This window comes from Panthera tigris, chromosome F3 (genome assembly GCF_018350195.1).
Source record: "Panthera tigris isolate Pti1 chromosome F3, P.tigris_Pti1_mat1.1, whole genome shotgun sequence".
In the NCBI taxonomy this organism is placed as follows: Eukaryota; Metazoa; Chordata; class Mammalia; order Carnivora; family Felidae; genus Panthera; species Panthera tigris.
The window spans coordinates 36,050,251-36,068,599 of NC_056678.1; the positions used below are offsets into that span (position 1 = coordinate 36,050,251).

Below are 18,349 nucleotides of genomic sequence, written 5' to 3' on the forward strand. Positions count from 1 at the left end.
CTATTTTTACCCCTAAACCACCTCTTGAGTATTTTTGGTAGGGTTAGTGAGTCATATTTGCTATTGTCCTCCTGTCTTTCATAATTGTGTTCAAAATATATTTGATCAGAGAGACACTTAATACAGAATTCCAAATGGCTGTATAATATGGTAAAGCAGTATTAAGATAATTATTGTAGCCAGTGTAGCACCAAATTATAACAGCTGTCAATTTTTGTCCATTCAAAGGCTGTTTATAATTTCAGTAGGATGCTATAGATGTAAATAGTATATTAAGTTTAAAATGTGTCAATCTGATAACGGGCTTAACCAGATTTTGGTCAGTTATAAATTTAGTATAATGTATCAACCTGTATTTCAAATTTGGCATGTAGTATGATATATATCCCAGAGCACTGACCAATATTATTTATTATTATTTTGGTTTAGGTTGTAGACTACTGAATTATTTTAGTGGGGAAAGACAAAAACTCAAAGGCAGTCTTTGGCAACAGAGAGATACCTCCAGGAACAAAGGAACTGTCAGTGCCATTTCCATCCCCTCCCCCTCAGCATAAGCATGGGGCTAGGTGGACTCACCAGCACACCACCAACACCTGCTAATAACTTACACCAAGCCCCAACCCCCATGCTCCTAGTCATGCTTGTTTCAGTCCCAGTGCTGTGAGCCTTCTCCCTCAGTAGACTGGCATAAACTCCTGCCAACACCACATATCCCAATCTGAGAGTTTTGCAGGGTCTCCATTCTGGTGGAGACCTAGAGACAGGTCTCAATTCACAAGCAGACTAGAGCACACCTAGTTAAAATTTGCCACATTCAGGCCAGGGGTCAAACATGGCCTACAACAGGAGAAGACAGCCTTTGCAGATGACTGGCCTGAAGGATAAAGTGGCCAGGATACAACAGCAGCATGCAGAATACATTCAAGACACTCTCTGAAGTGCCAGTCCTTGGGAAACAAGGGACACAACCCTGTAGGGCACTAAACAACCTCTTCTTCATAAGGCCATTACATTTAAGAACAGGACATGTAGCTGACTTTCCTAACACAGAAATAGGCACAGAAACTGAGACAAAATAAGACAGAGGAATTTGCCCTAAATGAAACAGAACAAGGCCATGGCCGGAGATCTAAGTGAAACAGATATAAGTGACATGTTTGATGGAGAATTTAAAGTAATGATCATTGGGGTGCCTGGGTGGCTCAGTTGTTTCAGAGTCCAACTCTTGGTTTTGGCTTAGGTCATGATCTCATGGTTAGGGTCAATCCCTGTGTTCGGCTCTGAGCTGACAGTGTGGAGCCTGCTTAGGATTCTCTCTCTCCCTCTCTCTCTGCCCTCCCCTGGTTACACACACTCTGTCTCAAAAACAAATCAACATAAAAAAAAAAATAATGATCATAAAGATACTCATTGGACTTGAGAAAAGAATGGAAGACATCAGTGAGACCCTTAAAACAGAGATAAGGAATAACAAAAGGCATCCAGATTGGCAAGGAGGAAGACAAACTTTCACTCTTCACAGATGACATGATACTCTATGTGGAAAATCCAAAAGACTCCACCAAAAAACTGCTAGAATTAATACATGAATTCAGCAATGTCTCAGGATATAAAATCATTGTACAGAAATCCATTGCATTTCTGCACACCAATAATGAAGCAGCAAGAAGAGAAATCCAGGAATCGGTCCCATTTACAATTACACCAAAACCCATAAAATACCTATGAATAAGCCTAACAGGTAAAAAATCTATACACTGAAAACTATAGAAAGCTTATGAAAGAAACTGAAAAACTGAAAAAATGGAAAAACATTCCATGCTCATGGATTGGAAGAATAAATAGTTAGAATGTCAATACTACCCAAAAACAATCTACATATTCAATGCAATCCCTATCAAAATAATACCAGCAGTCTTCAGAGCTAGAACAAACAATCCTAAAATTTGTATGTAACCACAAAAGACCCTGAATGGCCAAAGCAATCTTGAAAAAGAAAGCCAAAACTGGAGGCATCACAATTCCAGACTCCAAGCTACCTTACAAAACTGTAATCATCAAGACAGTATGGTACTGGCACAAGAACAGACACTCAGATCAATGGAACTTCTATAATAGAGAACCCAGAAATGGACCCACAAACGTATGGCCAACTAATCTTTGACAAAGCAGGAAAGAATATCCAATGGAGAAAAGGCAGTCTCTTCAGTGAATGGTGCTGGGAAAACTGGACAGCAACATGCAGAAGAATGAACCTGAATCACTTTCTTACATGATACACAAACTCAAAATGGATGAAAGGCCTAAACATAAGAGAGGAAGCCAAAATCCCAGAGGAGAAAACTGGCAACAATCTCTTTGACCTTAGCTGCAGCAACTTCTTACTTGACATGTCTCCAGAGACAAGAAAAACAAAAGCAAAAATGAACTATTGGGACCTCATCAAGATAAACTTCTGCACAGCAAAGGAAACAATCAGCAAAACTAAAAGGCAACCGACAGAATGGGAAAAAATATTTGTAAATGACATATCAGATAAAGGTTTAGTATCCAAAATCTATAAAGAACTTATCAAACTCAACACCTAAAATACAAATAATCCAGTGAAGAAATAGGCAGAAGACATGAATAGACACACTTTTCCAAAGAAGACATCCAGATGGCTAACAGACACATGAAAAAATGCTCAACATCATTCACCATCAGGGAAATGCAAATTAAAGCCACATTGAGATACCATTTCACACATGTCAGAATGGCTAAAATTAACAACTCAGGCAATAACAGATATTTGCAGGAATGCGGAGAAAGAGGAACTCTTTTGCACTGCTGGTGGGAATGCAAGCTGGTGCAGCCACTCTGGAAAACAGTATGGAGGTTCCTAAAAAAATTGAAAATAGAACTATCCTATGACCCAGCAATTGCACTACTAGGTAATTATCCAAAGGATATGGAGTGCGGATTTGAAGGGGCATATATACCCCAATGTTTATAGCAGTACTATCAACAACAGCCAAAGTATGGAAAAAACCCAAATGTCCATTGATGAATGGATAAAGATATATGCATAAGATGTATATACAGAATGCAGTATTACTCAGTGATCAAATAGAATGAAATCTTGCCATTTGCAACTACGCGGATGGAACTAGAGTGTATTATGCTAAGCAAAATAAGCCAGAGAAAGACAAATATCATATTATTTCATTCATATGTGGAATTTAAAATGCGAAACAGATGAACATAAGGGAAGGGAAGCAAAAATAATATAAAAACAGAGAGGGAGGATTGCTGGTGGGGTGTTGGGTGGAGGGAAGGGCTAAAGGGATGAGGGGCAATAAGGAGGACACTTGGTGGATCAGCACTGGGTTTTATAGGTAAGTGATGAATCACTAAATTCTGTTCCTGAAATTATTGCACTGTATGTTAATTTAAACTTGGATTTAAATTAAACAAAAATAAAGTTTCAATAAAAATGAGAAACATGCTCAATGGAATGAACAGCAGCCTAGAAGAAGCAGAGGAACAAATTAATGACCTAAAATACAGAGTGATGGAAAGTAATCAAGCTGAACAAAAGAGGAAAAAAAGAACTACACAAAACAAGAATAGACATAGGGAATTCAGTGACCCCATCAAATATAATAACATTTGTATTATAGGGATCTCAGAAGAAGCAGCAAGAGAAAAGGGGGAAGAAAATATATTTAAAGAAATAATAGCTGAAAACTTCCTTCATCTGGGGAAGGAAACAGATATCCAGATCCAGGAGGCACAGAGAACCCCCAACAAAATCAAAAGCAAATCCGCACCAAGACATATTGTAATTATAGTGGCAAAATATAGTGATAAAAAAAATAAAATCAGCAAGACTAAGGAAGACCATTGCATACAAGGGAAACTCCATAAGGCAATCAGTGAATTTTTCAGCAGAAACTTTGCAAGCTAGAAGGGAGCGGCATGATATATTCAACACGCCAAATAGGAAAAATCTGCAGCCAAGAAAACTCTATCCAGCAAGGCTATCATTCAGAATAGGGGAGATAAAGAGTTTCTCAGAAAAACAAAACCCAAAGGAGTTCATGACCACTAAACCAGTCCTGCAAGAGATATTAAAGAGGACTGTTTTGGTGTTTTCTTCAAAGTGACAATGTTAAAGTAGGAAACGCAAAAGTAGAAAAATGAATATTTCTGTAAAAAATCAGCTAAGGAACTCACAAAAAGATGTAAATCGTGGCATCATAGACATAATATTTGGGGAGGAGAGGAGTAAAGAATGGTTCCAAACTTAAATGACCATCAAATTATAGACTGCTATATGCATAAGATGTTATATACAAACCTAATGGCAGCCAAAAATAACCTCTAATAGATATGCAAAGAATAAATAGAAATCCAAATATATCACTGAACAAGCAAACTGTGAAAGAGAGAAAGAAAGGATGAAAGAAAAACTTCAGAAACAATCACAAAACAAGGGATAAAATGGCAATAAATACATATCTATCAATAGTTAATTTTTGTTTTGTCTTTAACATTTATTGACATGGTTTACCATAAGGACTGCAAAGAATGACTCAGATGTGTTTACTTAGAAAGTGTGTGGCACTGAGTGACTCACTGCTGCCCAAGTTCCAGAGCTCTTCCTGTAGGGTGTAAAGGACACGTGTCAGCTACAGGAACCTTATCCCGGCTTCTAATTAGATGCCATCACATATCCTGTCACCCTGCTGCATACCCATGGGGACACAGTAATTAAGTGCCAGCCAAGTTGTTGCCAAGCCTGGGGACAATCCTGGCACCATGACACTAGCAAATGCACTCAGCCAGCTTATGAATATGAGTCTTGGGACCCTCCCTATAGTTGAGGTGGCAGAGGTTCCCACATCGAGAAAGAAGTGTAGTCTGTAGTTCTCTGAAACCATGCTGGCCTGGCTGGAAAAATAATGGGGTATACAGGTGTAGGTTGCTGGCCTAGTATGCTTCTCCACTCCGTATTCTCCTTCACTCTGACCCAATGCTGTGCATACTGAACCCACATACACTTGTCGGTCCTCCAAGGTAAAACGTGTCAGCAATACTTGGTGGTTTATTGCCAATGGGCACCAACATCCCACCCCAAAGAGATTCTGAAAAAACTGAATCGAATATGAGTTGTTTATTCAACTGAAGCTTGAAATCTTCTTTTATGAAGCTTATGTCCCCTGTGGTGTAGCCTGCCAGTTCCTGGTGAACTTTCAGCAAAGTACCTCCTCTTGGCAAGATGGAGGAGTTCCAACAGTTGATGACCATTGCTTCATGACTTCAGTGAGTGTCCACTTTCCTTCCTGACAGTAAAGGGTGCCATCCTCCTGAAGCAGCCCAGCTCTCACCACATGCCCTCCCACTTGATGGTGTGACTGGTCTTCCATTAATCTCCCATTAATCTCCTTAATCTGGCTTATTTCAAAGGTAATGTCTAGTGCATTTGGAAGTGCATCATCACTTTGTCATATATTAATCAAAACATTCACTTGCCTAATATTCCTAGGTGAAGCAATTTTTCACAGGCTTTGCGAGATTTCCACATCACCTCAATGAGGTTTTTACCTTAAAAAGGCCTCCAATTTCACATATGATGACATCATCCTTAGTTCTTCCAAGTCTATCAAAATGAAGGTGTTGAACAACCACATCTTTGTTTTCAAGGATTTCCTGTTTAGCTTCAGGTTCAGCTTCAACAAGTTCTGCTTATCTCCTACTGCTCCAAATCTGGTCCATTAGCTGGAGGAGGCTCCCAACTCCAGGCGTGTATTGTCCCTATGACTTCCACTGGCTACCACCTTGCAGAGCTGCCTGGGCCTGACCATGGCTCAGCTGGTGAGAGCAGAGGGCAGGTCCACTGTGGTGGAGCTACCAGTCAATGCAACACTCACAAGCCCTTAGACACGGTGCACTCTATCAATCATTACTTTCAATGTAAATGGACTAAACACTCCAAAAGACAGGGTGACAGGTGGATAAAAGAAAGAAAGAGACCCAACTATATGCTGCCTATAGAAAACTCATTTTAGACCTTAAGACACCTGCATACTGAAAGTGAGGGGATGGAGAGACATTTATCATGCAAATGATGTCAAAAGAGAGCTGAAGTAGTAATACTTAGATAAGTAGATTTTATATGCTTTTTAAAATTTTTATTTTAAAGTTTTTTTTTTGTTTAAAGAGAGAGCATGAATGGGGGAGAGGGGCAGAAAAAGAGAGAAGATCTTAAGTAGGCTCCATGCTCAGCATATATAAAAAACACACAGTGAACATCATACTCAATGAGGGAAAAATGAAAAACTTGCCCCCTAAGGTCAGGAACAAGACAAGGATGTCTACTTTCATCACTTTTATTTGACATAGTACTGGGTGTCCTAGCCACAGTAATAAGATTAAAAGAAATAAAAGGCGGATGCAAGGAGGAATTCAAACTTCACTATTTGCAAATAACCTAATACTAGATATAGAAAGTCCAAAAGACTTCACAAAAGAACTACTATAACTGATCAATGAATTTTGTAAAGTTGCAGGATACAAAATCAAAGTGCAGAAATCTGTTGCATTACTATGCAATAATGAAGAATAGAAATTAAGAAAAAAATTCCATTTACAATTTCACTAAAAATAATAAAATAGGAATAAATCTAACCAAAGAGGTAAAAGACCTGTACTCTGAAAAATATAAAACATTGATGTAAGAAATTGAAGAAGACACAAAGAAATGGAAAACCATTCCATGTTCATGGATTAGAAGAACAAATACTGTTGAAATGTCTATACTATCCAAAGCAATCTACAGATTTAATGCAATCTCTATCAAAATACTAAAAGCATTGTTCACAGAACTTGAACAAATGATCCTAAAATTTACATGGAACCACAGAGACCCCAAATAGCCAAAGCAATTTTGAAAAAGAAAAGCTGGAAGTATCACCATTTCATACTTCAAGTTATATTGCAAAGCTATAGTATGATACTGGCACAAAAATAGATCCATAGATCAATAGAACAAGAAAGAAAACCCAGAAATAAACCCACAATTGTATGATCAGTTGGTCTTCAAAAATGCAGGAAAGAATGTGGAATGGTAAAAAGACAGTCTTCTTAGCAAATGATGTTAGGGAAACTGGACCATCTTCTTATACCATACCACAAAAACAAACTCAAAATGGATCAAAGACCTAAATGTGAGACCTGAAACCATAAAAATACTAGGAGAGAGCACAGGCGACAATGTCTTTGATACTGGCCATGGAAACATTTTTCTAGCTATGTCTCTTGAGGCAAGAGACATAAAAGCAAAAATAAACTATTCACTACATCAAAATAAGCTTCTACACAGTACAGGAAACAATAAAATTAAAGGGCAACCTACTGAAAAGGAGAAGATATTTGCAAATGACACATCTAATAAAGGGTTAGTATCCAAAATATATAAAGAATTTCTATAACTCAATACCCCAAAAAAAAATCCAATAAAAACTGGGCGGAATGAATGAACAGGCATTTCTCCAAAGAAGACATTCAGAAGGCCAACAGACACATGAAAAGATGCTCAACATCACTCATCATCAGGAAAATGCAAAATCAAAACTACATTGAGATGTCACCTCACACCTGTCAGAATGGCTAAAATAAAACACACAGCAAGTGTTGGCAAAGATGTGGAAACAAAGAAACACTCTTGCACTGTTGATGGTAATGCAAACTGGTCTAGCCAATGTGGAAAACTGTATGGATTTTCGTCAAAAATAGAAGTATCCTATGATCCAGTAATCACACTACTGAGTACCTAAAGAATATGAAAACACTAATTCAGAGACATATGTTTATAGCAGCATTATTTACAATAGCCAAACTATGGAAGCAGCCCAAGTATCTATTGACTGATGAATTGATAAAGACAATGTGGTGTGTGTGTGTGTGTGTGTGTGTGTGTGTGTGTGTGTGTACACACACACAGTGGGATATTATTTAGTCATAAAAAAGAATGAAATTTTTGCCATTTGCAATGACATGGGTGGAGCTAGACAGTGTAATGCTAAACGAAATAAGTCAGAGAAAGACAAATACCATATGATTTCACTCATGTGGAATTTAAGAAACAAAACAAAGGGGTGAAAAAGAGGCAAGCCAAGAAACATACTCTTAACTGTTGAGAACAGAGGTTGGTGTGGGGGATGGGTGAAATAAGTGATGGGGATTAAGGAGTGCACTTGTCATGATGAGCATTGGTGATGTATGGATTTGGTTGACTGACTATATTGTACACCCGAAACTAATATAACACTGTATATTAACTATACTGGAATTAAAATAAAAAAAAATAAAATTCACGTGGAAGAGTAGAGAGCCAAGAATAGCCAAAACCATTATATAGCTTTATAATACATGCTAGGGAACGTCTCCTCACTTTGTACATACCTCGGTCAATGGTAAACTGTCTTACTAGAATTAACTTTGAAGAAGAATCACAATAAGCAGTGTTATGCAGCAACACAGAGACCCAGTCATAGATCCACACAAACATAGAACCTGGAAATATGAAGGTTGTATTCCACACAAGGGAAAAAGCATAGATTCTCTGATAATGAGTGTAACTGACATGTAAAAAGATTTGGACTCTGATCTTTTTGATCTTTTGAAAAAGGTTTTTACAAAGCCTGTATCTGACAGCTTATATTTTATTATAGTGTTCACTGTTGCACGGAAGTTTATTTTCATTATTAAATTTAATATAAAAAAAACTATCTTATTTCAAAGTAGGGAAGGATTTCTAAAATAAGGCACAAGAAACACCAAAAAAAAAAAAAAAAAAGAAAGAAAGAAAAAATAAGAGAAAAAGAAAGAAAGAAACAGCAACTAAGGAAAACACTCCAGTGTTCTGAGAAGCATTAAGTAAATAGATGGCAATAGGCAGAAAGGGAAAGTACTGGCACAAAAAGTAATATCCAGGGTAGGAAGAAACCCAGATCCCTTTGCTCCTAAGGGCAACAATTCATACCCAGGAGTGATGATGATTTTAACCCATTTGACCCTGGTAACTTAACCTACTAGAAGCTGAGCCCATGAAAATACACAAAACTAAAACAAATGATAATATGGGATGAATCAGAGTCACTGAAGAGAGCTTTACTAGACAAAAAAAAAAAAAAAAAAAATGACAAAAATTGGAATGGAGTTCCAACAAACTGATTTGGACACAGAAACCCAGTGAATATTAGATTCATGGCCCAAAAGAAGACAAAACTTTATTCTCACAGGAGCAGATATTATGCAACTTGGACCCATTACCACTTGACACCTTTGAATATTTGGAGAAAAAATACTGATTTACGAAGATCTGTGATTAGCAGCAACCTGGAGATTAAGATGGCCTCTACCTAATATATTTATCCCTAAAAGCATATCCATCGAGAACAGGAGAATCTACTAATATAATAATAAAATTAGGATTATTAACTGTGATTCATGATAGGGGACACTCTCACCAATATATGGGGAAGCAACAGAAAAAATTGAAAAGATCAGTTTAAAAGCTGAGCCCCCATAGGACAGAAAAGCATTATAGTATTTGCAGGTTCCAGAAACAAAGGATAACTGATTGATTTGATAAGAACAGCTGAGGAACTAAGTCAAAATAAAGGCTTTAACACTCATGTTTATCAACAAAACAGGCCTACACCTAATGTACATAGATGCAATCAAAATAGGTCATTTAGAACTAAATATGCAAGACCCATTTGGCCACCTAAGCCATTTAGACTACCACTCTTTATAACAAATTATGAAGATAGAAACCCAAAGAGAAACCCCAGAAAATATGCATGTGCAGTGTCAGAGAAATGGAAACAACCACCTTTTAGAGTAAATAGACCTAAGAAAAATAAACCTACGTATAGACCCACTGACCCATTTATTGTGAATAGTTACCCCATTTAAAAAACTTAATTCTATTAATAGACAAGCCATTGGTAGCCAGAGGAGAGCAAACCCCCTAGAGTCTGGGCAGTCTCTGTCTCTTGGCCCAAGCTGGTGACAGTCACTCAAGTTATACTGGCCATTTCAATAGAAACCACTTCGTAAGTAAAAATGCTACATATATCACTATGTTGTTAGAGATAGGGTTCTAAGTACCATTATACTAGGCTATCCTACTAATTTAGAAAACTTTAACAATAAAAAGGAATTAGTTGAAGGATTAAGGTGAAAATTAACCCCAGGGACAAGGGTACATAGATTCCTAACAATGTGATAGATCACTCATTATGGATAGATGCCTTATTGGTCCCGATTTAGAAAACATTCTTGGACTAGATGTAATAGGACATATAAAAATTAAGAGAAACATTCAGGAACCCCTAAAGGAACAAATTATCATCCCCATATTTTGCGATTAACAATCCAATCTGGCCTGTTAAAAAGCCAGATCGATCATATAGACTTACAGTAGATTAGAAGAAGTTAAACAAATACTCTCTCAAAATTGAGGAAGTACTCCTAGATTTAGGCATTATCCTAATCAGTATCACCACTGGATCGGGACTTATTACATGGTGATAGACTTATCTGACATGTTCTTTGCTATTCTAATTGATGAGGAGAGCCAATCCATGACTGCATTCATTGGGAAGGCAGACAATATCAGTTTACTAGGTTACCACAAGATTAACACAAGAGACCAGTAATAGCCCACAACTTTCTAACACAAAACGTCCAGGTTTTTCAGGAAAACAACACACACAAACCAGCATTTCCTATATTGATGACACATTTACTTGTGGTGATAACTTGGAAGAACAGACTAGAGTCACTATAGAATTAATTGAAATCTTTCACAGGATGGACAACTGACCAAAGTAACATACAGGGACACTACACTGAAATTTCTAGGTCTTCTGAAGGCAGAATATATGAGACCCAGTCACAGACAAGCTAGATTGCGCTTCATTTGTACCACAAACTCAGCAGCTCAGAAACTGATAGGACTTTTTGGATATTGGAAATAGCACATACCACATCTGAAGATATTAAAACACATTTTTGAAATAAATAGGAAGAGTAGGGAATTTAGATGGAGACCCATGAGGCAGTCTTTATTTCAAAAATGCTGTCAGAACTTACAATACCATCTCATGAGGGCTCTGGATATAAACCAGAGTGCCTATACTCACAAGGGTTTGGACTAAAACACCACAGGACCCCCAAGTATTACCCAACTGTATTTTGGACTAAGAAGTTCCTGTGGTCCGACAACAGACACCAACCAATTAAAAGGCTCACCCAGGTACTCTATGAGCCCTACAAAATTCAGAACCACTGACAGAAAGTAAACTAATTACACCTAAGCTACAACAGCCTATTCTGGAATGGGTAAAGCAGAGCCCTGACCATAAAGTCCTAACATGGAAATGGTATATTTCCAAGCAGGACAAACAGGTTCACACACAGTTTGTGTGAACTGAGAAAATCTCCACTATGCCAATAGTGGACTTGCCAGAATTCCTGAGGGCAAGCCTATCCACGCTCCAGCAGTTGGGCAATGGGGACTGCCCTGGTCCCTGGCACCCAGTAATGCCTGGTTTATACACACATCAGCCTCCATGACACCATCTGGAGAATGCTAGCAGCCAGTGGCCTTGAGGACTAATGATGGTCTAACCCTGACAGATTCAGGCTTGAGAAAATCAGCACAATATGCTGAATTAATGGCCATAAAACTAACTGATGAACAATCTGTTAAAGAAAATCAGAATGACCTATATCTTTCTCAGACCCATGGGAAATAGCTGTTGGAATAGCTCTCTGGTCAGGAACGTGGGGGGGGAAATGACTGGAAAATAGGAAATATGAACATATGGAGTAAGGATATGGCAGAAAATAGCACTGGCTGACGTCTTCATGTTCATCACACATGTCTCGGCATATCAGAAAGACAAGGCTCAAGTACCAAAACTTAATGACCAGATAGACAAACTCACTAGGAAAACTAAGAGGCCCGGGGCGCCTGGGTGGCTTGGTTGGTTAAGCGTCCGACTCGGCTCGGGTCATGATCTCACGGTCCGTGAGTTCGAGCCCCGCGTTGGGCTCTGTGCTGGCAGCTCGGAGCCTGGAGCCTGTTTCGGATTCTGTGTCTCCCTCTCTCTCTGCCCCTCCCCTGTTCATGCTCTGTCTCTCTCTGTCTCAAAAATAAGTAAACATTAAAAAAAATTTTTTTAAAAAAGAGGCCCAAATTCCCAAAATTTAACAAAAATACAATGATTCACGACTAAGGAGGAAACCAATTCAAAACACAACCATATATAAACAAGCAGAACAATGGAACATAAAACCTGAGCACACAAATATGCCAATTGATTGGATCATTGCGTGGGCACATTTCGCCAAACAAATCATGCTGGGACACAAAGCACTAGGACATGATTAGGAAAATAAATATGTATATACCTACCAAATACCTCCACTTTCAAATTAAGAAATGTGGGAATTGCTGAAAGTTTAAAGTGTGAAGGTCACTAATGAATACTCTGTAAGGTCAAAGAAGCAGACAGACCCTTCCAGATTATACAAATGATTGTATAGGACCCTTATCTGTACCAGAGAACAAATTATGCATGCACTTTGTAGACACATGGTCAGGAATAGGATTACTCTATCCTTGCAGGAAAAATGATCAGAAATCTACCATCAGAGCATTAGAAATCAGGATTGCTTGCTATGGTATCCCAATTAAATCAGGGGCCCCACTGCAAAGGAAAGCAAGTACAAGAATGGGCTAAGAACAAAGCATAGTAAGATACAAAGGACTTACACCTACAAGCCCAACCATGTCTGGGTCAAATGAAAGGTGTAATGGCTTACTCAAGCAGAAGCTAATAAGCCTGATATAAAAGCTTGGACGAAACCAATCTGGGAGGTGGCAAGATCTCTAAACCATAAATATGGAAAGAATGGAAAAACTCTTATTGCATTAATATTGCAAGCACCTCTACAGATGAGACCACTAACAAACTCCAGAATCTAAACTAGAAGGAAAACATTAAAAAAAAAAACCATAATGGTATATATATAGTACTAGGGAAATTATGGTACCTGCCATCAATACAACCTACTGGATGACTGAAGAAAAAACTACATTACATCACATTAAAGAAAATAATATGATGACTCTGAAAATGGCAGGCGTAAGAACACCACCTTTACTGTATTGACACCAGATGCCTGATATTTAGCCTCGCAAGATGGAGGGCGACTATGCTAGAGGGAATATAGGCAATAACGGACGTCGTAAAGGTAGATATCCTTGGGTGGCAAGAACAACGAGAAGGAATTAAAAATGCCAAGGAAACTATATTTTGCAGGCATGAATCCACGATGCCTCTTTAACCCTACCAAGATTACTAACGGGTCAGTGCAGCATGCTGCCTGCTGCCCGTACTCCGTTGCCTATCTCTCCCTGTTGGATACCATAGTCATTACAGCTATGGATACTCCTCTGATGGCTCCAGCAGTAGGAGCTGTGCCAGTGTTCTGAACTGGAATGCCACTTTCTGGTCCGGCACAACTCCACTGTCTATGACATCCTCCGCATTCTCCAGAGATCACTAGTCTAGTCACCTTATTGCAACGGAGGACTCATCAACATCACCGGCATCAACCAATGCAGCCTCTGCACCCCATCCTTTGCTGTCAGCACTATCTACTCACCGGGAAAGCTTCAATCAGTAGAGACACCAAATACTTAGGGAAGCTGATGAAGCAGTGGCGACCTCCATTTTAATCTCCACAAGAACCATCAAGGATTCTGAACAACAACCTATTAGACATTGACTTGGAGGATGAAGATTGGCCTGAACTACTAACTGGCTTTTGGTATCATAACCCAGCACATATATATCGTCAACCAGGTTCTGAATTTTTTACTTTTTTAAAAAAATATCTATTTCTGAAAGAGAGAGAGAGGAAGGGGCAGAGAGAAGGGACACAGAGGATCCCAAGCAAGCTCTGCACTGGCAGTGCAGAGTCCCATGAGGGGCTCGATCCCATGAACCCTGACATGACCTCAGCCAAAATTAAGAGTCAGATGCTCAACTGACTGAGCCACCCGGGCATCTCTGTACTTTTATCCTACTAAATTGAGGCAGCATTGGACACATCACAGAGACTCTGAAAATAACCTGGACTTAGTTCCTGATTTGTGTGTGAGCATTTTAGTGTAAAAGAGCAGCTGCTGAATACACAGAATAGGAATTATATCTTTAAATATAAATAGGCCAAAAACTGATCATCTACTACACTCCTGATTTATACTGTTTAACCCATATTCACCTACTAGAAAGTGAATAATGGATCTATGGACATTATTCCCAGACTTTAAAAGAACCAGGGACATTATGTGGTGTATAGAGAACACCCAGGAAACTTAGCACATAACACATATCATTATCTTCTGTAATATAATCAAGCTACTATCTCCTATCACAGATCTCTACCCCAAGTGTGTAGAAATCATTGTTAATAAATCCATACCAGTCATATTGCAATTTATAATCATAGTCTATACATTAAAATTTAATATGTAGGACCTTCTAGGCAAATGCAAATCCCCAAGTTGTGCTTGGGTTTATCCAGCTCCTTTATATCCAACTTATAACATGCCAAAAACAGATAGCTCAAAGGAAGGAAAGCCTTATGGTTCCTTGTTGGACTGGTAGGTGGCTTAAGTGGAGGAACAATGGCAGCTACTTTTTCTCAATTCCAAATCAAATTACATTAAATTCTTAAACTTTGCTCTCAATTTAACACACATGCGGTGGCAGTTTTGTCATCATTGGGTATACAGATGGATACAATTAGCCTTATGTTAGAAAACATAAATTTCACATGGCAGTAAAAAACAAAGCAGCCAGAGAAAATGCTAAAAAATAGCAACACTAAAAAAACCCCAAAATATGTTTTATGTACACTGTCAATGTACAGTTAGGGATGGCTGATATGTGGAGTACTCTTAGGACAGCTATAATCTTGGGTTAATACTGATTGTCTGAGATAACAGCCCAACCAGAAGTAGATATAATACATTCTAATGACTGTTATTCCTTGGACAACTACGAAATTAGAATATTGGCACTTAAGTAAGGAAACATGATCTCAGGTTACCACACTTTTGCAGTTTCCCAATATCAAAAGAGACAGTGGAGCCCACTGGCTATGGAAAGACCCCTTATGATAAAAGGAAAACATGTTCCTAAGGATACATTGTTGGAATGAATCCAAAGTACCTTTATTACTGCTAGATCTTTGAAGATATCTATAGTATAAGTACTTATGACTATGGCTTTGATGCCTCCCCAACCAGTTATATATAACATAGAGCTAGTATGCTCTAAGCCAAACCTCACTCTTATCTATTGGAGTCAAGGAAAAAATAAGGAACAGAACATTACCTGTGTAAAACTACAACAGGTAAAGAATAAGACAATACAAGGAAAAAGATGTTAATTAAGTTCAGCAGAAGATAAAGGAACCCTTAAAATAACCAGAGACATGTTTCACATCAAGCCTCCAAAATTAATAATGTAAATCTCACATTAGAAAACTTAAGAAAAGTGAAGGTATATTTGGAAGGTGAGATTAATAAAGTCAAACTACTCTTGCAGGAATTTAAAAGAACAAAAATGTGCATTTATAAAAATAATGGCAGTTTTGAGTTCTAGTGTTATGGCAGTTGACCACATGTTTGATAGTGCTGTGCAAGCGTGCACCCCCTGGAACTTTATAAAAATGATCTTTACTTAGAAACGTAATTGTATGGAAATTTAACTGTGTCATTTAAGAAGCTTAACTTTTGGTTGCTTTATAATTAAACATGGTACCATGCTAAAGAGCTTTGTTATATTTATATTGATAACATTAGGAATATGGTTGCTTAAACTGGTCATTAAACTATAATATAAGAGAATGTTTGCCAAAGGAGAAATATTGCACAAATATGACTTAGCACCTGTGATGAATATTGTAAGTGTTGTAGGATCACAGGGTGGATTGATATCTTTGTGAATTTAGGTTTGTACAGGACATTTGTATTAGCTTTAGAGTGATTTGAAATCACAGGATCGACTGTTGTGTATTGGTTTGACATGATTTTAAATCCACTTACTTATGACAAAGACAAAAAAAGTTGTTCTTAGAAGTGAAGTTGTTTTGGTGCAACAATGGAGTTGTGTCAGGATGTCGTCATCTCATCTGTTCTCACTCATAACTTAGCTCAGCTGCTGGGGGCCCTGGTCACAGGTGTATCAATAAAAATATATGAAGAAGCAAAGCGACTATGGCAAAGGAACATTAGACTATAAATACTGAGAATTTGTGAGAACTATCGTAGAGTGTTTGGTCTGGGCAAGGCTACACTCTGCTGATCTAAAATGACTCTTGAAGACCTAGGGGCAAATAGCTCCTGCCATGGTTAAGACGGCTCTTCTACCGACAGTGGTGAAAGGCACGTGGTATCCCTTCAAAGAAGGGATCTCGCCCATCAACACCAGTGCTCTTGCTCTAGCCACATGTTCTAGCTACACGAGACTTTAGCGCTGGCATCTGGACTTCAGCTCCAAGATGGCTAACCTGTCTTCTGGGTACCACCTCCTATAAAATTACGCCTCAACTAAACTTGAACTTTATACATTTCATCTCCCCTTGCCTAGAACAATAGTATGACTAATCCAACCTTGGTTTGGAGTATGTTATTTCCATAGTGGCTAATGAAAAGACATTCTCTTGTATTCTATTGGCTTGTGAAATTTGCACAGTGAATTGTTGGCAAAGACAAAGTCAGCCTTTGAGTATTATTTGCCTTCCAAACAACACAGCTTTCAGAGGGATTATGCACAATTGTGTAGGTTAAGGCTTAGAATTAGGCAGAGGCCGGGCACCCCCAACAGCCTGACCTGGACTTGCCTGACATTGCCTGATCTGCGCCTCCTGCACCCTGTCAGTCATCTTTGGCTAGTCTGAGCTCTCCAGGCCTGTGGACCTAGTTCTCGTCCCCAATAACCTACACTACCTCATAGGTGTAGGGACCCCTTCCTCCAAAAATCACTGTGAGGCAGCCATCAAAATAGGTGACATTCAGTCCCCATGTGTACTTACTGTTTGCTGGGGTTCCAGGCTTCTGCAGCAATCAAGGCTCCCAGCTGTCTTTTGTCGGCAGACACCTTGGCCACCCTGCTTGATCCAGTCATGGAAAGGCAGTGGAGATCTGCCAGCTCTGCCTTCAAGGGGAATATGGATTATGCGTAGGTTAGCGTTTCAAATTAGTCAGGTGCCAGATACACAGTGCCCCTCCCCTGTGAGCCAGCCTCACTGGACATTGACCTGCTGTAGGTCCCTCACTACCCTGACTTGGGCAGCCCATGCATATGCTGTATATACTCTTTCAGTTGCTTTTAGGCAGCTGGGTCCCTCCAGGCCTTTGGAAGCTTGGGCCATCCACAACAACCTGCGTTGCCTCAAGAGTAGAGGGAGCCTAAACTGTGAACATCACTCTGAGATGTCAGTTGTATGGGCAATAGTCTGTGCCCATGGGGACTTGCTGTCAGCCGGGGTTCTCAGTTTCTGCTGTAATTGAGGCTTCCAAGTATCTTTTATTGGAGGATACCCTGGCCAGCCTGCCTGGTCCAGTCCTAGCAAGGCAGTCCAGATGACTCCAGCTCTGTCTTCACTGTGGATACATGCATTAGTATAGGTGAGGGCTTGGATATGGCAGACGCTAGACACTCCAGCAAAAATGAGTGAAGGAAACCTCCCTCACCGAAAATGGAGTCAGAAGCCCTGGAGGGGAGCTCCTAATGCTCATATTACTCATTGCAGCCAGGATAACCATTGCAGCCAGGATAACCATCACATAGGATTATGAAAAGGATAACTTTTTACATAGGATTTTCTTCTCCTACTTTTAAGAAAAAGAACAAAGATCCATGCCTGCCCCAACAACAATGCACCAACCACCACCTGCAGCCAAGGAGAAACTTCTGTAACCTGGAACACTTGTCCTTTTCCAGAGAACTTTAAAAAATAAAAACCTTCTCAATTTCCTCCAAAAACTGAATAAAAACTGACCGTCCCTTTGTCTCTTCATATTTGCCTATGGCTTGTTGTAGTTTGCTTGTCCCAAATAGCAATTCCTCTGCTATTTACAAATAAACTCATTTTGCAAGCAAAGTAACTGGCTATTTTAAGGTTGACATTACATGGTATCAGAGAAATGGAATCCAGAGAAGACCCCCAACAATTCCAAGGTTGTTGAGCAAACATGGCCAGTACT

At 39.0% G+C, this 18,349-nt stretch overlaps 1 long non-coding RNA gene and 1 pseudogene across 3 annotated transcripts in view; one reads left to right on the top strand and one right to left on the bottom strand.

Moving 5' to 3' along the window:
• Positions 1 to 4,676: 4,676 nt before the first annotated feature.
• LOC102961365 lies at positions 4,677 to 8,449 on the bottom strand (annotated as a pseudogene).
• A 5,041-nt stretch (positions 8,450 to 13,490) lies between these two features.
• LOC102957081 overlaps positions 13,491 to 18,349 on the top strand; it is a 48,102-nt gene continuing 43,243 nt past the window's right edge. For all 3 annotated transcript variants that reach the window (XR_006214179.1, XR_006214178.1, XR_006214180.1), the window contains exon 1: positions 13,491 to 13,934. This is a non-coding gene — a long non-coding RNA (uncharacterized LOC102957081). The remainder of the gene's footprint in view (positions 13,935 to 18,349) is intronic.